At 36.9% G+C, this 22,610-nt stretch overlaps 1 long non-coding RNA gene across 1 annotated transcript; it reads right to left on the reverse strand.

The window, feature by feature from the left end:
• Positions 1-17,389: 17,389 nt before the first annotated feature.
• LOC140339319 (uncharacterized) lies at positions 17,390-20,508 on the reverse strand. The gene is made up of 2 exons (XR_011922424.1): positions 20,378-20,508; positions 17,390-17,996 (listed from the first exon to the last, which is right to left on the reverse strand). It is a non-coding gene; the product is annotated as an uncharacterized lncRNA (long non-coding RNA).
• Between the last annotated feature and the right edge of the window lie 2,102 nt (positions 20,509-22,610).

The raw sequence follows: 22,610 nt of genomic DNA on the forward strand, positions 1-22,610 counted from the left end.
GATTATCTTTCATTACAGTGGAATGATTGAGTTAAAAAATATCGGTGATCTTTTTTTTTTAATCCCATGTCAGGCTCTTCAGGCACTTCTGATTCTGGTATGATGACACCACACAAATCAATAAAAAGAGAACACCAAAACATAGATATTTGACGTGTAAATATGTTTCACCACCACACACCCTGAGAGGGTTCCTATTATTGGCACCTATTTCATTTTTCATTAATTTAAAGTAATAGTGAGGGGTGTACTTTTTTCAGCATGACAAATCTGCATTTGGTCACCCCTATCTGTAGGCACTAGTTGAATGGAGATCTATTTGCTCCGTCAAATATGCTAAACAAAACTCAATGAATTCCAGGAGGTATACATGCTTTTTTATTCTATCAAACAAAAGTTGGCCAAAATTTTGTAAAACCCTCCTGACCTTAAATGCATCATATAGCCAGTGAGTGATATTACTTGAATATTATGACAGGTGTCCATTGACATCAGTAGTACAAGCAATAAAAAACATTTCACAACAACACCCATGATATGAAACCCTTAAGAAACCACATTTAGCACAAGTAGAGGACTGACTAATCACCTTTTCCTGACTGTAATCAGATTGTGTACCTAAAATTTCATGGATCCTATCATTTCCCTGGGAGGGTAATTACCTGTTAACAGCTACAGCTGTAAAAAAATAAAATAAATTAACAGCCACTGAAAATGGATTAGATGGAAAGTGCACACAGCTCTTTGTGTTGTCTGTTTCTGTTTGCTGATACATTTGCAATGTCAAACAGCGATTTCTAAACTAAGCATCAATTATGGGTGCCCGCTGAGCCATGAAATCAAGAGGATATTTAGAGCCTTTTAACAAATGGAAACTTCATGACTGCCCGTTTCATAGCGTTCTAATGCATGGCTACATGTCTGGATGTATTGCACACTATTAAATTAGGAAGTGTTTGTCATCTTTTTGAAAAGTGGTTGTTTTATGCTTCATTTAGTAAAGTGTTTGCAGATAAAAGCAACTGATATGGAAACCATCTACTCACCATTTAATTGTCGGAACTGCAATAAAAAAGACATGTCCACCATGAACTGGCCTAATAATGACCAGGGAGTGTTCCCCTGGATGTTTGCTGTCTACAATAGACAGTAACAGACAGTTGTGGATTCTCAAAAACAAAAGTCACGGGGTAACAGGTGTGGGTTGACTAGTATGCAGCTGGGTCTGTGGAAAGGATGTTGTGTACTGACAGCAAAATAAAAAAACACTGGCCTCTCACATTGCATGTTTTTTGGGCTTAATGCTTGCTAGGGTCACACCACAACTTTTTATACCAGTACACCGAAAGTATACTAGGGCAGATTTACACCACTGTGCTTTCTGGATGCTTTTAATGTAGGCTATTTTAAATATGTGTGAAATTGCGAGAAAAGGTGATAGGATCTGTGTGGTCATAGTGAATTGAACCGTTCGCATCTCTGAATGATTTTTCTGCAGCTTTAGTGCTTTTTAGTATGGTGTGCTTTTTGTGTTTTTGGTGTCATTTTCAACAAGGAAAATCTTACAGGGATAAATGCACTTCTGCACTTACAGGGATAAATGCCCCAATTGGATAATTTTCCTTTATGTTCTTTGTTGCAAATGCAACCAGAAGTGAGACAACAGGTCTCAAAAAATTTGAAATACTCTCTTACGCCATGTCTTTACTTGTGTGAAGAATGATCTTCTTGCAAATTCTTTGAAAATGTGTTTTGGATTCACATGCAATATTTTATTGCATTATTGTGCATTTTTTGCCATGTTCATTCCTTGTGGGTTGGTTGGCACAAAGGAATTATGAAAGATAGCCCAGAAAACATGTTATATAACATGTTTTAAAAATGCTACAAAAAAGCTTATTTTGATTTAAAATAATTAAAAAAAATGACTAATTTTCAGCATCAGTGCAGTCTACATGTGGATATTGAATTCTCAATAGGTACACATTTTAAGAAGCTTTCTGCATTGAAGATCTCTGAAGACTTCAACGTTATTTCAAGGGTTACTCTTTGTTAAAAAGACATGTGTCTTTACTCCATTACTGTTCTGTAGACAACTGTTTTTTTCTGATTCTCCCTCACTTTTAATCTAGGATGTTAGGCATTCACTATGCAACATTATCAGATCAGAGTTTCTCAACCTATGTGCAGTGGAGCCTTGGGCTACCTACACAGGTCAGATAATTCTCATCTAATTATGGCTTCAGGGTTAAGCTGCGTACACACCTGCAATTTTTCTCGTTGGAAAGGATCTTTCACGATCCTTTCCAACGAGAAAAGACTGCACGATGCATGAACGATGCTGTACATACAGCACCGTTCATGCTCTATGGAGAGGGGAGGGGGAGAGCGACGGAGCGGCACCCTGTTGCGCGCTCTCCCCTTCCCTTTCATTAGGATCGGTCGTCGTCCATCGTCCATGGATCCGCCAGGTCGGTCGTCGGACGATGGACGACGACCGACTGTACACACGGCAGATTTTCGCCCGATAATTGGCCGATACCGATTATCGGGCGAGAAAAATTTGCCGTGTGTACGCAGCTTTAGTATTGAGAATCTGACGTGTACATGACGTGTAAATCGCTTGTCTGACGTCATTCATGGATCCATCCTGGCAGATCCACGAATGACGACTGGTCATAATGCAAGTGAAGGGGAGAGAGTGCAGCGGGGGTGCTGCCTGCTCATCTCACTCCTCTACCTTCAATAGAGCAGAACTGCGCTGTATGTACAGGACTCATTCATTCATCAATAATCATATACTTGCTATTTTATGCCTAGCATTACAGTGGTCCCGAGCATGGACACACAGCAAAAAAAACCTGGTCTAAATTCATCATTGATTCCTTCCTCCACCTGTGTCACTGTCTGTATCTGACTGTTATTTGCAACCCCTATTTAATGTAAAGTTCTGTATAATCTGTTGGTGCTATTCAAATACTGTTTTATATTATTAATAATAATTACAATAAGGAAATAGCTGTACACACACTTTAAACTGGATTCTAATACAAATGGCTGCACACATATTTTACTCCTATTTGCAAAATAAGATTAGCAAAACATTCCTATACATAAATTATTTATTATTATAATTATTATTATTATTTGTATTCATATAGCACCAACCTATTATGCAGCACAAAGTGTATAGTCACATCGCCATCTGTATTTTAAAGCATGCATTGAAAAACCTATTTAAAAATGCCTAAAAAATGCATAAGTGTATAAAAAAATAACTTATTGATTAGAATATTTGAAGGCACAAGGCTTGGAATAAGTGTATTTGTGTATATTGGATAAGAGAATCTTTAAAGAAAATGTGATACAACAAGAAGTTAAAAATGTGAGATTATTGGACAGTTGTTACTAATCAATAATAATAAAGAAAATGTAAATATAAAAAAAGTTTGTTTATAACAAAGTTTAACTTTTTTTTTACAAACATTGGATTGTTTTAGGTAGATGACAATCAATATTCTATGTGCAAAAAGGCAAAAAAATGTGCATAAGTAAATGTGATGAACAAGACTGAAATGTGCATTACCAAGCTAAGCAGAAGGTCGCAAAGAACCATAATTCTAGAAAAAAGCATCGTATATGTGGCCAGTCATCTTAGGATCTTCAATTGAAACCTTTAGCAACATATGAAATTGAGTGTGTGTGCTTGCTGTGGTCACAGCAAGCATGTACGTGATCCCCCCTATCACAGCATGTACTATGCCTTTTTTTTACTAATACTGTTTTTTTACAATAATTTTTTTTATGTTGTTGTAGTCCTACATAAGATGCATATGTAAAATCCCTAACAGCAGTTGGAATAACCAAAACCTTGATTTTTTTTTAAGCACAGTCAGCACTTAGGCAGTGTTTACATGTATATAGAAGCTACACTGCAACTGGACTGGTTTGGCGTAGGGGAAACTGGGCAATTGCCCATAGCCCCCACCTCCTCTGGGGTCCCTATTGACAGTATAACACTGTGTGTTTGCAGGGAGCTGAAATGTTATGCATTTCAGGCCACCAATTCATATTTGTCCAAAATTCATATTTTGGCATCAACCACTATTCGGTGTTGTATACCCAGGCTCCAAAGGGTGGGGGTAAAGATTCCTTTGGATGCTCCACAGCAACTATAAACTGCTGACACTCAAACAGTGCAGCCTTGGGAATGGTTGTGAGCAAAGCTTACTACAGGAGATACAGGCAAACTGTGCCTTGTCACTTCTTCCTGTATCTCCAAGCTTAAGTCCCTGGATCCAAACTGGCTTAATCTGATTCCATTCTTGACATTGTCAGATATCAGGGAATTGACAGGATATTCATAAAAAATAATATGTTTAACAGAGCATACATATTCAAATAAATACATGCAGATTTATTTTTTTGGTTCACATACACTTTAACAAAGGTATAACACCACTGGCTTAGTTTGGGTCTCCCAGACTGTCATACTTATTCATGTTGTATAGATATAATGTGAATATATTTAGAAACAATAACAACAAGTAGAACTCGAGCTGAATAGCTTTTACAGCTGCCTGTGTTCCTATTAAAGAGATCTTCCAACATTTCCTCTCCTGGTAATTGCTGAGACAGGAAGCGAGGGGAAATGTCCGTAATGGGAACACACACAGCAATAAATACTGACATTTGAACATGTAACTAGGGATAAGCAAAGTGATGGTGGAGAAAGTGATTTGGCCGAAAAAAATTACCAACATCTCTCAGTCATTGAGATGCTTGTTAAAAAAATTGTGACTGTGTGCATTTATGGTGGTTTAGTTTATTTGTACTCATTGGGTTTGTGTTTTCTCACCCTATTTTGTACATTTGATTGTTATCTAGCTACTGTTGCTTCAAATCTTTTCATTTGACATCTAGAAAAAAGCAAAATAAAACTTGTAACTTTTTCAAAAATTATACATATTGCCCATTTATTGATATTATCCTTTTGTCAAGCCATTCTCCAGAACACAGGCCATAAGGTGGCTCCTTATCATGATGTGCAAATGCACCATGGACCCATTGATTCTAAGTCTACATACACATGCTATACACTAAAATTCTGCTTTGAAAATGAGAGATTAGACAGGTCCTTATTGCAGAAAGGTACAGGTGATGTCCTTTCTGCAATAAAACATACTTACCTGTCTGTTCGCTGTCTTCTTCCGTGTTCATCACGGCTTTCCCTGCGGCTGCCAAAACTGAACCTGCTCGGAACTTATGTTATCCTAACTCAGCCAATTAAAATGGTCAAAGACCCAACTCCAAAAACAAGATTGGCTGAAGAAAGCTGCACCTGCGGAGCAATAAAATTCAGAAAATACAGATATGAATATTTTATTGCAGAAGGGACACCCCCTGTCCCTTCTGCAATGAGAAACCTGCCTAATACTAATATTTTTAATTTTTGTGTTTAGTACGTACTTTTAGTATGGGTAGCCATTTCAATGGCAGCCATTAGTGGTTCAGAGTATGGATTGCATATAAACTCTGGAGGGCTATGTATACTTAGTCAGGTAAAATGTTATTTTTGCTGTTTGGTGCCTAAATCAAAGCAGGCAGCAGCAGTTGCTCTAATTTTCTTCTCCCACTAATTGGTGCTGATATTGGAGCCAATGGGCACATTTCAAAGCATGACAACACCCTGCGCATGATTATCCCCAACGCAAGCTCTTTGTGTTTGAACTTGGGTAATGTTTTAGGTTAAATGTAAAATTATTATACTATATCAAAAAACATAAATGTGCCGACATTGAAAAACTCCACTTTGTTTTGTCCATAGTAAAAGTGTTCCACAAAATCCTACACAATCTTCCTGACAGAATGACTTTTCAAATAATGGATACTCTCTTTTTTTATTACACATGCATCATATGAAAGAAAGTATAGGCAGTTTTACGAAAGATTTCATTTTTTAACATGATCTTACATGAAGTGATTATATGCTTCCACAGAACTAAAACCAATACGTTCAGCGATTTATTCAAGGTTGCTTTGTTGTGAGCCCCTTATCATTGCTGGTCCTTGTGCCACATGTCATTCATTTACATTCCAGATTCATCTGATACACAGTAGCCAGAGAGTCTTATAGAGAGCCACCCGGGCTTCAATAATGACAGGTAAACATTCCCTTTCACTCATTTATCAAGCTAACTCAACATAATGGCCATAGGTTACCCTAGGTCAACAACATGTAAACTTGCATTCCTTAGTTGTTCGACTGGTAACACACATTATTGGATGGCTATCAAGAATAGTTTGATTAATCTCTTTAATCGGCGTTCCCATTGGATTTGTCTGTGCTATATTAATAGTTTTCATATCAAAGTGGGAAATCTATGGCAACAGACTTTACTGATTTATCTTTGTTCATCTGTAGAGCTAAAATCCATCAAGGCTACTGTACCTAAGCACTTGACCATATTTAAGTAATAATTAACAGCGTGCTTACATTTCATGTTGCCTTTTCTTGCCATTATTTGGAGAGACGGCAAAATCAAAAGGACGAGATCCTATCTGAGTGATTGTTTGAGCTTAATTGTTTTCATTGATTTGTGGAAATACAAGTTACCTTCATCAACTGTTGGGAAGTTAACTGTCTACTGTCTTTCTTCTTGTGGATGCCAGTCTTTATTTCCGGATAAAACATGTAATCTGGAATTTTGGAACAGCATTGTAGGTTATCATCATGTGTTTAGTGCCCAGTGCAAGGCTGTCCATAGACAGGAAGCTGAATGGGTGCAAAAGAACCAGCTGACCACTCTTTGGCATTTCTAACAGTTTACAACCAGGAATTCCTAATTGGAAGAGGATAGGTAGGCTAATGACTACCCCATAGACAGCAGGGTGAATGGATGTGAAGGAACCACTTGACCACTTTCTAACATTTCTTTCAATAAAGCTTCTACCCAAGCACACCTATGTCAATGTAAAAAAGAGGGGAGAGGAGAATGGGTAAGCTCAATCAGATGTTTTTGACACTCAGATGTAAATATAGGAGGGGAAACTTTAAGTATCAATAGTTTTTGTACCCAGCAAGGTGAGTGTGGTGATTGCAAGGTCAGCCTAATATTATAGGTCACATTTTAGGTTTAGAAGATTAGTGTTGGAGCTAGGATATAAGGGGTTAGGTGTAAGTGAAGTGTTGGTGCAAAGATCATGTGGTTCCTGTAGATTTTAATGCTTAAAAAAACATGCAGTCATTGACCCTAAAAATAATTGTAATAGAAAAATTATTATACATAACACTCTGGTAACCCAAGTTCCCTATCTTGTCTCCAATAAATTGTTACAGCATCTGTTGGACTCTTCCAGTAATGTTGGATGCCTGTGACAACCCTTTTATGTAAGGTAAAAATTCAGTTTTTTAAGGTGCAACACTTTTTTTTTTTTAAAGGGTGCAGCACTGCCCCTCAATTCTCGGCCGCCTAGGCGGTCGAGAATGAATGGGAGTGCAAAGCCTCCTGGGATATCTACATCAGGCGTCCCGGGAGGCTCTTGGATGCTCCTTCTGCGCATGCCTGAGATTCCTTTTTGTGCCGCTATTGATATTTTTCATCCTACGCCACCCAATCCCATGCCTGGGTCCAGTGTTGTAGGTTGATGAACCCGGAAGAGAAGACGAAGACTGCAACGCTGAGGCTGCCGGGTCTGGGATGACATGGGACCCGATGCAGGACACCCCCGGATCGGACTGCACTGCAGGATTGAAGGTAAGTGTATTTTTTTGGAGTTTTGAGTTTAGTTCCTCTTTAAGTGACATGGCGGTCAGCAGATGGAACCACAGAACATTGAAGAGGTGCTGACCTCTAGTATTCCCAGAAATGTCAGAACATAGGAAACATGAATGCTGGAGGGATAAGTACAGTACCCTTTCTTTTATAGGAGACTGCTTTGGGCAATTTTCTGGGGAGTAATAAAAGCGTTGTGTTTAAATAGCAAAAGTGAAAGCTCCTGTATAATGTTCCAAACAAGCACAGTGACATGTACAAGGTAAACAAAAAAAAAAACTTTATCTTCCCTGACTGAGCCAAATCCTCTTCTAACAGCTAGAAAAGAACATCAGCTCAGTTGCTCAACACTGTCACATTGACACACTCAGGAGCTTCCCACATAACAATAAAAGCCTCCAAATTGTTTGCTTTTGGCACAGTGTAAGGAGTTACATCTAGGTTCAGACAGCTGATTTACCTCTGTTTAGGCCCAGGCAAGTCACCAACTGTGAAAAGCACTCAAAGCTGTCAAGATGGTATTCAAAGATGGCATACAATTAGAAGACAGAGGTGGTGGCTAAAGCAGGTAGATGCTGAAGACCTGGAGTTCTTTAGCATAGAGGGCAAATACAACCATTTGGCACTTTCATAATGGGTGCATATTTATTTGGGTGATAAAAAGCTTGCCATGGTACTGCTGTAACTGGTGGGTTTCGTAATAGGGGGTAATACCTAAAAGTGTTTCTTTCCTTTTTTATCTTGATGTATCATATGAATGGTTTAAACATAAAATACTTCTTAAAGTAATTTAGATCTATAATCCTCAGTATTGGCCACATGACACCTTAGAAGTTTTTAAATAAAAACAAAAATACCCAACAGGTTCAGTTCCATGGAGCCAAAACTGCTGTTTTTCATTTTTGTTTAAATTATATATATATATATATATATATATATATATATATATATATATATATATACTTCAACAAGGATGCATTGATACATTGTAACTTTGTAAGTGTTTGTGATTTGAAGTACATTCATATTTAACTACATATTTTGGAGATAATATGGTATGTAGGACAATATAATATATATTTACATATATTGTATTGTTGATTTCCACCCCCCTATTTTCTGATGGATTTGTATGTAAACCATAACAATGAATTTCTCTGAGATGTCAAAAGGTGCAAAAAATCTGGGGATCCTTCCTGAACACTCTGCCTGTGCTCTACTGTTATGAGTTTTACAAACCCTACCCTGGTCTCGAAGCATACAACAGACCACCTACCTCATGTTATGAGGTTGAGAGGAGGTAGAAGTGTTTGGTTTTCCTAACACACTTTCTGCCCTAGGGTGACAGCACTGCTCCACTTAAGTAACAATATACTGAGTGAATCTGGTCGCCCTAGTACATGAACTGTGTTACCGGCAGTATGACCAGGTGGGATTTTGGAACAAATTTGCTCATAACAGAAAACTAATGCAACTGCTACATACAAAGGATTTATAAGCTGCTGTATGTTACATTTTGGTTCTTAGCCTAAGATACACTAATAATGGTGGAACTTCCACCAGTGACAAGTGTTATTGTAAATATGTGTATTAGCCTCCGTTTAATCAATATTTTAGATCCCTGATGAATTTTTAATTTATAATATGAAGAATGCAGCAGACGTTGGAAGACCCCAATATGGACAGGAACCTCAAAAACTAATAGGTGGGTATGGATTTTGTAGTGGGCTAAGCATTTTATAATATAAAAAGCTCTTTGTGGATTATGTTTTTGTGAAACTGGGGAGTTATGTTTTGCAAACTGCAAGATTGTGCTATAAAACATCAATTTTGAGGTTTCTTAAAACACAAACCTAAATGTTTTTTTGGCAAGGAGGAAATGGGCATTAACATGACTCACTTGGTCCAGAACATTTTTAGATTTGTGAGAAAAGTTTGCAAACATATAAATAAACTAAAGAGTCTTGTATTAGGAATTGCCCACACAGCTTTGATCATCATTATCCTGGTCAATTTATTTAGGGTATTGCCAACAAGAAGAGGTTCTGCTTGCTACTTGATATAGGGTTCCCAAGTTTTTTCAATCTTTGATGTTTTAACATTTTCATATGTTATAGCAGAAAGTGAATATGATTAAAAACAATGTCCAACCTTAAATATTATTTAAAAAAAACTCCAATGTCTGAAACATAACTGATGATCTGTAATCAATCATGAAATGTGTAGCAATTGATAACAACGAGCGAAGATTCTTGAATAAAATGTACGACCATCCTGGTGGATTTGTTCATTCGATGATCTGTTGTTATCAAGAGTATGTACAGAAGGTGAATAGTTGGGTGCTTATGGACACGTGCTTGTGTGGGGAAAGGAAGTGATGTAGTCACTATCCAATCTCCTACTTATCACATCTGTTGTTTGTGCAGTCACCTGGCATGTGCCAATGTTTGTATCGTAGTGTAAAAGTAGTTTCAGACCATGGCTATGGAATAATCTACAAAGAGGAGTCCGAGACAATTGCCTGGTATTCTCAAGAGCTTCCAGTGGTGAAAGATACCTGATTCACTGGTAAGGATGTTACAATGAAGGCTATTACAAAGTTTCAGGCACCCAGTACATGTTTAAGCAGGGCTAGTTGCATGAGAATAGAAAAGTGAAGTAAAAATGAGCCAGCAATGGAAAGATGGCTTTGAAGGACCAGTCATTGTTAGCAGACCTGGATGGGAGGAAGTTGGCTGGCCATGGATTGAGGTAAGTATTATTGTTAGTCTATCCTATAGACGGAATAAGCAATAGGAGCTTAGGACATTTTCATCCATATTTATTATTGTTCATATGTAGACTTTAAAATTGAGCCTTCAGCATAGTCACTTGGTAAGGGATGATTACTTTGTAAGCTTGTGGGGAGGTATGGGGTTGGTGGTGCTGTAGCGCAAAAGGCACCGGTCCATGTGATGTTCCTTTGTAAGCCCCGGCTGCATATTAAAATACTTTCTAATTTCCACTTACGTTGTAATGTAGAAACATTAGGGTAAAATGTTCTGATGATAGTTGATAGTTCTCCATAGTTGATGTGTTTTCTGCCTATCATTAGTAGTTTGTTGATTGCTTTCACTTGTTGACTGGAATTATTCTCTAAAACGCTTCATTGGTTATCAGGAACAGAAATTAAAAATATACCTAATATACAATATGAGGTTTTTCTGTCTTTATTTGAGTACGGAGTTTCCCTGTAAGGTCCGTCAATTCACTTTTAGTTTCAATATATGTACATACATTGCACGCAGCATGAACAGAAATTCGGAACTCTTCACATCACTATTCTGCATTACTGCTCATGCAGCAAGATATCAAAATAGTTATTCTGAAATAATACAAATGTAAAATAGACTGAACAGTTACCTAATATAGAAAACCTACTCCACCTAGTTATGGTTGGTCCCACCAAAGAGATGATGGTGTTTGTGTATCTGTTGGAGAGATTTCTTCTTGCTTCCTGTTCCAGTGATGATTCTCCCTGTAATAAGAAGGTCCAAGAGGGACTCACTCTACTCCACTAGTTTTCCTGTTCTGGTATTGTTACTGTATCATGTCTTTCCCTGTCGTGCACCAACCATGGGTTGGTCCAAAAGGTAGATTGCTTATTGCATATGTGTGGAAATGTTCACACCAAGTACATGCCTATGTACATGGACAGGACTTAGAATGAGGAAGGTTAATGAATTCTTTCTATTCTGGCAGTAACTGCTTGATTCTTAGTGTAATCTGTTGCCATACTTCCCAGAGTTCAATTGCCTGATTTTCTGGACTCCGACCTTTATTTATGACTCCTGCTTGCCGCTTACCCTGACTTTGGCTTGTCCATGACTCTGTCTCCTGTCTGCTGCATGGGTGCTGTGTATTAGAAAGAAGAACAGTCAGCCACAGCTTAGGGGTCCTTTGCAACCTCTTAAAGGAACCCTGGTTGAGAATGGCCAAATTGTGTGCACATTAAATATAGACAGCCTTTGCATGCATGCAATACTGCTTATAAAAGTAAATGCTTAGGATTATTTTAAATCAGGTTAACAGATAATTATTCTATAAAACGATGAAAGGACATCGCATGCTGCTGTATTGTATGTTAGCATATCTGGTGAGTGTTCCAATACAGTGGTAAAGCCGTATACAGGATACATAGAGGCCTGAACAGTAAAGAGGAAGAATGATGGCGTGCTGCAGAATTCTATAATTAAGCTATCATGTGTTAAATGGGAGCTAACTGTTTTGATTGTGAAACAGAATTTCTGGAAATGATAGGTCAGCTTTATATTCTAAAATGTAAGCATATTATCAAGAACTAACTTTAAATCTAAGTATAACCCCACCCAAGGAAACAGATCCAAACCTTTTATGTTAAAGAATGCAAACTATGTATAATTACCTTGTACCTTTATTTATACTGGACATGTTAAAAAAATAATTTATTTGGAAAAATGTTTGCCTTTCTTCCTCCGCAAGTCAGACTTGAGTAAGTGAGCTTCAGAGGCAAGTCAGAATCAGGGTATCCTCAATTGGTCATATCCTGTGAGCTTAAAAGCCAACAAAAATAATGTTATCTTTCTTGTGTAAACCATTTATGCCATCAAATACCATGTAATGGACAAGGTAGACACATTTAACATCCAGCTTGGGTTGCTCCCTTTAAAGATACAGTAAAGACGTAGGTGTAGCCACCAAAGGACAGGAAGAGTGTTACTCACAAGACTACCCGGTAAAAATAAACAAATGGAGAAAATAAATGCAAGCCTCTTACCTTAATTTTTTGGGTCAGACCTTAGAATTCTTTAAATTTACTAATTTTAATAAATTGATTTGAAAATCAACATGCAGACAGCAATACCAGTTTTGTACTTCATACATATACAGTCTTGGGGGGGGTTAAAACCCCAAATTACCATTAAGGCCTATGTATTATGTTAGATTTTAAAATACCTTATTAGTTTCTGTTAAAAATATCACATTTTAAGACTAAAATTTATAAACAGAGAGTGAATTTTAAAGCATTTAGAAACCAGAAATGTCTGTATTTACAGGAAGGAATTGCAGTGTAAGTTGTTTTGCTTTGCAAAAAGGAGAACCGCTGACCACTGGACTGCCAATAATGTCAATTTAAATTCCCAGTTATTGCGAATGCATTTCCTTGGTGGAGGTATATTTGCTAATTTACCTTGGAACTTAGTAATGACTTGTAGGGTTTTTCCAAATTCTGGTACTTACACAAAGCTCGGATTCAATGAATCCTGCAGCATCTGTAAATGCAGGATGAGTCCCAAATCCTATGGGTAGATTCATAATGGTTTCACTGCTAGTTTTGGAAAATAAATGTGTTAACTTCATTTTTAATGTAATCTGTGTAAGATTTACAGTAAAAAAAACCCTATGAGTCATCATGTTTATTATCCATACCTTCTGGTTTGTCATACAATTCAGTGTTGAATTTGTTGCAGGGTGTGACTTGTTACTGTTAACAAGATGTACATCCTGACAGCAGATGTAACTTGTTGCAATAATTTGATTTTCCTGTTAATTCATCTTTTTAAAGACCTTTTCTTTTAGTTTTATTCTTGATTAAAAAAAACTTTTTTGGTAGCTTTTTCCCAAACCATCACTGAATAATTAAAAGATAACTTATACCTTATTATGTACCAAAATTTTACTTATGTAAATCTATAAACAAATGGATTCTCTGTGTGTAAGGATGGACATTGAATCTGAAGTAAAGATTTGTAAGTTTGAGAAGTTGATCTTAAAGTTCTACTTGGTGGTATTCCCATAATGTCTGGCTATGTTATGTCTTCCTACTCCACAAAATGATGAGTAGTGGCTGTATGATTACACACCAACCAACCCTTATATAAGAATTCCCAGAATATTTGATGGCTGGTGTCCAACTGATACACATAACTCAAAGGAAACTTATCAGGAATTTTGGTGGCTACCATAGCCGGCCTCTGCTTTTAGAAATACTAGCTCCCCGACTCATACACATCAGATAGTTTCAGTACTTTTTAAGCCAATAGCCCCAAACTAGAATGGAAGAAAGAACTTATGACTTTTTCCAATAATTGCTTTGGTTAGTGTTTCAAAGTTTTGAAGACAGAGACATCCAGACAAGTACTGTTATTTAAAGGGCATCAGCAGAAACAGCTTTCATAGTCATCTCTGTACTCCTTCTTTTAATTCCTTTTAGAATCTTCACCCAAGAATCTTCACCAATCCTTACATAGCACACTCCCGAAATCTGCTCCATTCTCTCTGGTGAGTATGACAACAAATTCAGTATTCAGAGAGCCAGTGCTCTCTAATTTGTAAAGACTTTCTCATTATTATTATATTATATTATATTATTAATTAATTTATATTAATAATTAATAATTAATTATATTATTATAAATTATAAATAAAATTATATTATTATATTATTATTCTCCTTATTTTGCCATACAGTGACTGAGAGACATTAGCTAAATTAAGAGGATGTGCTATGTTTCACAGATACTTATTAACACTTTATTTAATAGTAGTTTGTGGTAACTTGGTCATTGTTACATACAGATGGAGCAGGTTGTGTTAGTTATCAAGTAGGAGTGGTGTTAGAGACAGGAGTGAAGGGACATGGTGATAATACTAGGGATAGTTTGTTCTGTCCTCTCCTGTGGGAATCAAAAAGGTCTCTCAAGGTTCCAGTTTTATTTATCATTGATCAAAAAATATCAGTTGTGTGATCTGCTTGTAAAAAACTGTAAGAAACTACCTGCCTGGAATTACCTGGATTCCCTGCCATTTGTCATGTCCTCCACTAGTATACATTGGTGCTGGTTTGTACATGTTGGAGATGGTGAATATTGAATATACAGATGGTAATTCTCTGGTACGGTATATAAATACTATATACTTATAGACCAGTTTAGTTGAGATTAAATACTGTAAAAAGAAAGTGTGTGGTGATGGGGGAACAGGAAGTAATGTTGGCTTTCAGTGGAAGAAAGAAAACTGACTCTCCTTCAGAGAATTATATTGTAGTGGTCATTATTAGGAAATATAGACACAAGATCACACTGCAACCAAGAAAACAATAGTAGCAGACCACTGTCATCTATCACATCTATGGGTGGTTTTAAATCAAACTGATATGCGCAATGTACATTTGTTTCCTATAAGTAAAAGAAAAAAAGAAACATAAAACTATTACATTTTGAATGTTACTATTGGGGCAGACAAACTACATCAGTGATTCTTGTCTGTCCCACATTAGTCTACTATGCAAAATAAATAAAGCCGTGGTTTAGTCACCTTTAGACATACATTTGCCATCTTCAATTGTCCACTAGTCAAGAGAATAAAAATCAAGGTACAATTTCTACACAGTAGTAGTAAAACAAGAAACAGTGGCAGTAGTCGTATACTTTTTAAAAGTTTTATCCAAAAAAGTTCACAAATTTATGTAAAAAAACATTTTTTACTGTGTTTTAGTTTAATGCAGTTAGCAATGTAGTCTTGCATATGACTATAACAACTAAATAGAATAAAATAAAGAACAAAGTTATAGATTACTATAATGTCTGTATATAATCAGAAGATCAATTCCCTTCTGCAATTAGGATTATGTGTATGTTCACAATTTTTAATTTTTATGTTGTCTTGTTTTACCTCATGAGCAACACTTCATTTCAGTCCAAATTTGCAATCCAAGTCCGCTTTAATTTTGTGACAATGGCTAACCTGCCATAACCACTGATGCTGTTTGTGCTGCTTCAGCTAGTGCTTAAAAAATGTAATTTAAAATTCACTAAAATTTCCCCTAATGATATCATTTTTAAGATTATTTTTATTTTCACCTTATAAGTGGCATTTTTGCTCAGAACTAAAAAAAACAATGTTTGTGAAATGAAGGTCCATATTGGGGAAGAAAACAGCCTACAACTTCATTTGGCAGAGAAGGAGTGTCGATTTTTTCTCTGCTACAGTTCAGTAACACTTACAGGTCTCCATTCTACCCTATGGGTGGACAGTGAAAGGAGAAGGAAACTGATGACCTTATTTCTCTGTCATGCTGTTTTCTCCAACATTCAATACTTTGAAGCACAAATAAATGGCTCTTTGTACTGCTTCTCTCACCCCCAATCTGAGTAATGCTGCACAGGACTTCAACACTGGGTCAAATACTGACACTTTCACTGCTTTCATTAAGAATAAAACACACATTTGAAGAAGTATTATTGATTACAGAGCTGCATTACTCTGTGTATTTTATATCTAACTGAAGTTTGGGTTTAGCATCACAATGTATTGCATCCGTAAGTGCCAGGTGTGAACTGCAAGCCTGCAAGTTAAAGCATCTTGTTGTGGCTGAATGGACATGTATGCTTGGCTTGGGTAATGGGAAAAAAGTCACCAGCAAGGAGAAGCCATGGCTATTATTTCAGCTAGAAGATATACAGAGGCACGTAGCCGTAAGAAATTAGGCACAGGGCCTACATGACAGGGTGCTAGGCCTAGCCCAGGGGTGTTAAGGGTTAATAAAATGAAGTAAGGCTAGGAGGGGCTGTGCTAGTGTGGAGAGTGAGGTAGGAGGGGATTAAGCAAAGGACGAGTTAAAAGGGGCAGGACAAGTGAGAGACCCTCTTTTGGAAGGAAAAAGTTTCCCACCCACCCACCGTTATGAAACTTTATTCTGTTTTAGCGGTTGAGGTCTTGGAAGGCAAGGATCCAGTGCATGGTAAAGTGGTGGATTTTGGCAGGAGGGATCCTCTTTAGTGGGGTCTCCCACTTTATGGTGAACAGATGATTATGGCTTCTGAGGCGGTGCTGGGCAGCTAGGGGCCAAGGTGGAGATGTTAGAAGAGTTAAAATATTGTTGGGTGCAGATTTTGCCTTCTGAGACCTGCAGCCTGGTTGTTTTGGTCTATAACCGGGACTTTGGAGTTTGATAACATTATGGATATTGAGGTTATGATTATGTATTATTAAAAGGGGGGAATTAGGTTGGTGGTTAATTAGGTTATATTCAATGTATTATGTTGGTGTTATATAATCCAGGTTTATTAATGGTGTGTTATGTTATGTTAACATATCAAAAGTGTAAAATGAATGTATTTATTTGTCATTTATTTATTATTGGATATTTGTTTGTTAATTACTTGAATAGTTTATTTATTTAATGGTGGTTAAATAAATGGCTGCTTGCCAGCCAATTTAAATCCAAGATTGGTGTTTGGGTATTTAATGGTGGGGAAGTGGTTGGTAAGCAGGTGGGGGGTCTGGGGGAGGCAGAGGCTCTGATAGGGTGATAAGGGGTGGGCTAGAAGATCCAAACCACCCTGGTCATGTATTTCCCTTAAAAACTCCCTGCCAGGGGTGACTGGAAATGCACAATGGCATAAACTGGTTGCCTAACATGGACAGTTAGAGAATATTATCTCATGATGGATCAAAAAAATCAACACATTCTTTAATGATTCTCAGAGAAGAAAAAACAGCCATGTAATTCAGTGATACACTGGGCGAATAGTTTCTTCTAAACAAACAGATTGATTAGAGAGAAACACTAATAACCACTGCAAGCTTGAATAAATACATTACTTTTATAATTGTTTATATTTTTATAATGTTCAGTAGTAGTTTTATAGTAAATGTACAGGGATTTAGGCATACCATTAGAAAAAAGGAATGAAGAGCAATAAGCCATTACATGAATCACACCAAAACACAAACATAATACAATAAGACACAACATAATAATCCTATGGAAAAATGAAAATGCAATAAAGCAACAAACCTGTAAGTATACAATAGAAACTTCCAAGGCATTTGTCTTGGCTGCTCAGCAGAATGGGATGTTATTTGTAAATGGAAACAAAAGAAAATTAAAAAAAATAAAAACTAAGTCTTGGTGGCTATGTACACATTACATTTTTTTTGTTGGAAACTAACTTTTGAGATCCTTTCCAAGGACAAAAGACTGAAAGATGAATGAAAGACCGCTGTACATACAGCATCTTTCTGTTCTATGGAAAGGGGAAGAACAAGCGTGTGGCACCCCACTGTGCTCTCCTCCTTTCACTTCTATTGAGATTCTTTTCTTTGCTGGCATTCATGGAAATTCCAGGATGGATTCATGAACGACGTCGGACACCCACTGAACACATGTCAGATTCTCACCCGAGACGAGCTCCGAGGCTAGAATTAGAAGAGAATGTGTGTGAGGTAAGAAAAAAAAGGCAGCCAACACTAATGCCCAAAATCTAGGGTCCTGAATTTCAAAACTGCCTAATGTGCCTTTCAGTCTGGTACCATTCTGAGTACTGAAATAGTTTTACAAGTTCAGTTAACTGGCCTTGGGACTCGTATACCATAACATTTGACTAAGTTGGTGAACATTAGAGTTTTGATGTCCGTATGTCCAGCAGCCTCTGGCTTATCCGAAATCATTACCTTAAGCAGAGATGTTCTAATCTTCTGGAGGAATTGAGGATTGGGGGAGAGCCACTTATTTATATGTTGGATCAATTAGGTGATTTTCAAATAAGGAAGCCTTCAATTTCGGTAAAAACCCTTCCTCCAGTCTTGAGAAATGGAGGAGGAAAGGAAGGATGTAGCTGGTTTATGGATATATTTAATAAAAAGGGCAAGAAGGGGCATTCCTGTCTGGTACTGTTTGCAAGTATATATAGCTCAGACAAAGCACAGTCTGCATAGATTCAAGATCATTGTGACGTGCAAATGGTAAAAACAAAATTAGAATAATCAATTATCAAGGGATTTCTCTGTGTTGAGCACCCATAACACACATGACAATTAAGGCATCCTACTGGCATAATTGTGGACAAGAACTTTATAGAGAAAACAAGGAGGCTTGGAAATGGAGAAGTTGATGACTTAGGCTAGCACAAGACATCAGAGTTTAACATTGACCTGTCTGCATCAGAGCAAAGGTAAGTTTAAAGTATCTAGAAAGAACTGTCCTATTGAAATGGGTGGAATGTGCTTACTGTATAGTGTGCAGTAGTAGTCCATAAAGACTTGAGAATGGCCCCAGAAAACATACAAAGAGAGACAGGGTACAACGGATGCCTTGAGTTTACTTATATGTGCATGGCACTGATGGCCTTTAGCCATGTTAGCAAGTAAGTAATGGCTAGTTTTGTTGTCGTGCTTATGAAAATCAACATTATTTAGCAAACCAGCATGCATATTGTACAGCTCAAGCCATGTGTTACTGATTTATTTAGGGGTAACCCAGTAAGCCTTCTGTCAAGAGAAGCTTTTACTAAATGTAATTCTGGAGACTTTACCTAGGAAGCTTTTAGCCTAAATCCCTGCTTTTTCCATCTCCAAGGAGAGAATAGGATTCTCTGTATGTTGGTAGTGTGTTCAACATATTAAAGCCACCAACTCTTTAAATTATAAACAATGAGATTATCCTTAAAATGATAGGTTCTGGGGATGAGGGGGGTTTACTGAAAGACGACCAGGGGCCTCATAACACCCAAGCAGCAGAGTTGAAAAGGAAGAGAACAATGGTCATATAGTACCAATATCATCAATAAAAGAGGCTTTAATCTTGTTAATCAGGTTGTGAGAAGCCAGAAGTCAGTCCTAGAGAAGGATCCATGCCCGACAGGTATAATTGTGATCTAGGGGATAGAAGTGCTGCCACAGGACAGTCAGATCTCCTCTTACGCCATTGATGCAAGCCAAAGAAGGTGGATGCCAGAGGTTAGAGGGTTTCTAGAGGACAGATGGTCTGGCCTCATCTGTCCTCTGAAGGTCATGTACAGAGTTAAAGTCCTCCCTAACTCAAGCAGGGAGGTCTTGGGTTAATAACTGCAAAGTTAAATTGTAGAGGGAGTCAAAAATGGCTGGCTGGTAGAGTTGAGGCAATAGGCATTAACAATAGTGTTTCTATTTTAATCTTCAATAAATATACAAACTGTAACAATCAGCAACAGTAAATTGTAAAGGAAACAAGAAGTGAAACCCTCCAGGGTTAAGAAGGCAAAATAAATATTTAAAGGGAAACTATACCATATTTTCATATTTTTTTGTAGGATGCTAAAGTTATCACATATCTGGGCAATGCAAACCGAGGTTACCTTCAGGGAAAACCAAATAATCAGTAGATCTAGAGATATGTGGAGCTAAACTCCTATGCAAATGTCTTCTTTTCCTGTGTATGCTGAGCTTCGTTTCGCCCTCTTCAGTTCCCTGATCCTCCATATTAGCCCTCCAGTGTGAACAGCAAACTTACTGACCAGCAGAAAAGCCCAGAATACAGGAAAGACACTTAAACTCCCATTGAAATCTCATATTTTTATATGTATAATTGTAATTAATGTACTTTTTAATATTACACACAACACACACACACACACACACACACATATATATATATACAATTATTGACGTTGGTTAATATTTTAAGAACTGAAAGGGTAAACTACCAGAACCCTGGCACTGTTAAAATAAATCTTGTTTTACTACATGACTGCACATGCATTGAAGTGATATGAACTCCTTGGAGTCCACTCCTTTGATGAACTAAATACACAAGAACTTACTGTTTTGATGCAATCTGAACTCTTGTGTTGAAGTTGTAGAGGCACTGTGACTGCGGGGAAGTGATAAACATAACTTCCTGCACGAAAAAAAAGCTGCTTAAGATAACACTTTCCACAGCCTGGAAAAAGGGCACATGATGGTTTGTAGAACATTAAAAGGGAACTGCTTGTGGTTGACAAATAAGCTTTTGGATTTTCTTGTTGCAAGCATTTCGAAACTCATCAGGACAGCTGTATGATAGTGGTTATTAAGGGCTATTCACTTATCCTTCCCTTTACTTCTGTGCAATCTCGGGTGGAGATAAAAATGCCATTAGAAAGTAAGGTCACCTGGAAGCTGAACTTCAGGCAAAAAGCTGGCTGTACGGTTAAAACATTTGTGGCAATTCTGTCCAACCGGCAAAAGTAAAAAAAAAGGGAGCAGTTTGGAAGAATGCTTTTTAATTTATCCTAAACTGGAATAAGCCCTTCGGGGCAGGGTCCTATTCTCCTTCTGTGTCATTGTCTGTATTTGTGTGTCATTTGCAACCCCTATTTAATGTACAGCGCTGCGTAATATGTTGGCAGTATATAAATCCCTTTATTAATAATAAGAATAATAATAGGAATAATACCTGGAATATTTCCACACAAATTTCCAATGCTATTACAATTTGGTGCATCTGTTTTTAACAACAAACTTGACTGCAACTGTGAGACCAGAGAAGTCAAAAATTAAAGGACCTAAATCTGCAATCATTTATATGATTGTTTATAGAAAAGGGGAAGGAAATAGAAAGTAAAATGATAAACATTTAAGATAGTTTTAAAATAAACTGCAAAAACATCAACTTGTAAATACAAAAGCGCTATGTCTATGTTGAATCATTGTTGAATCATGCAGATTATCAATTAGATTTATGTACTGTATGTGTTTTGCTATCCTATTAGATATTTCAGTTTAGGTCCAGTATACATATATCATGGTTTCTCGTGATGAATAACTGTTATTTTATCCTTCAAAACAAAAGCATGAATGTACAGCAACCAATCAGAATAATGAACTTCTTTTTCTAAATAATTTTTTAAAGGTAATTTTGAATATTGGATACATTTTGTGGTTTATTATGTTCTAATTATCACAGAATCAGTGTCAATTACAGCACTAAATTCATGACTGCAGCTCCTCCTGATGGACCTGCACACTAACATATGAGTAATATGTAAAGTGCATCTTTATGGCTTATGAAAAGAAATTTGATAATTGATAATAGATCAAGTCATTTGGAGGGAGTAAGCTCTTTTTAAAAATGTTGAATGGTTGACAGTAAATGTAAACTATCGTAATTGACTGACTTTTGACTCATTCTGTTGTATGTTTTAAGATCAGATTAAACTGTTAGCGTTCATATACAGTAGGACTTATTTTTTTTTCTTTATTTTTTTTTTGTTCAACAGCAGTTAAGAATTGTTTTTTTGACTCTGTTTTGCACTCCAGAGCATCAATATTGTCTTAGTACAGTTTTCTCCCCCAGATCTCTACATTTGTTTTAGGTTGGATATTAGACAATTACAAATTTGAATTGTTGTTCTATTGGCTGGTAAAAGCTTACCATTTAACACAATGGAAACCACTACAGACACCGATCCAGGCAAACTTGTAATAAAATGTATCTGTTCCTCTCTATTCAAAATGTTATTTGCATCTAAATATGTTTGTAAAATATAGGTATCACACATACACAGTATATTTAAACTAAGTGTATATGACTGGTGTTTTTTTAAGTACTGTATTTCACAGCTGTTGCAAGATGTTCAGAGACAGATTGTGTCTGGTTATGAAATGTTCTTTGGTAATGTCTCTCATGTGCCCCAAGCTTCCTGAGTCTATACATTTACTGAGTATCTTCACAGTTTAAGCCTTGTGTTTAGACACTGACAGACTTTTCCTGTTGACTTTGTGACCCATTCTGTGCCACAGTATTACGAATAAAGGAAGCTTAAAGCGCCAACCTTTCACACCAGTGGTTATCCACCATCCACGTCTTCTTGATATTGCAGACATTGTTTTTCAGCTTTTCAGAAATAACAAGAAAAACAAGTTGAGACTTTACCAGACTAGTGATGTGTCCTGTTAAACTTTATATGTATAAAGTAAAAAGAGATGTCCTACCCACCACTATTGCTTCAAATTTTTGGTGGGAATGAGGTAAGGTTTAAACCCATGGTTCTGGTGGAGCCAACCATTCATTGT

The sequence above is a fragment of the Pyxicephalus adspersus genome, chromosome 10, assembly GCF_032062135.1.
Source record: "Pyxicephalus adspersus chromosome 10, UCB_Pads_2.0, whole genome shotgun sequence".
NCBI classification, from domain to species: domain Eukaryota; kingdom Metazoa; phylum Chordata; class Amphibia; order Anura; family Pyxicephalidae; genus Pyxicephalus; species Pyxicephalus adspersus.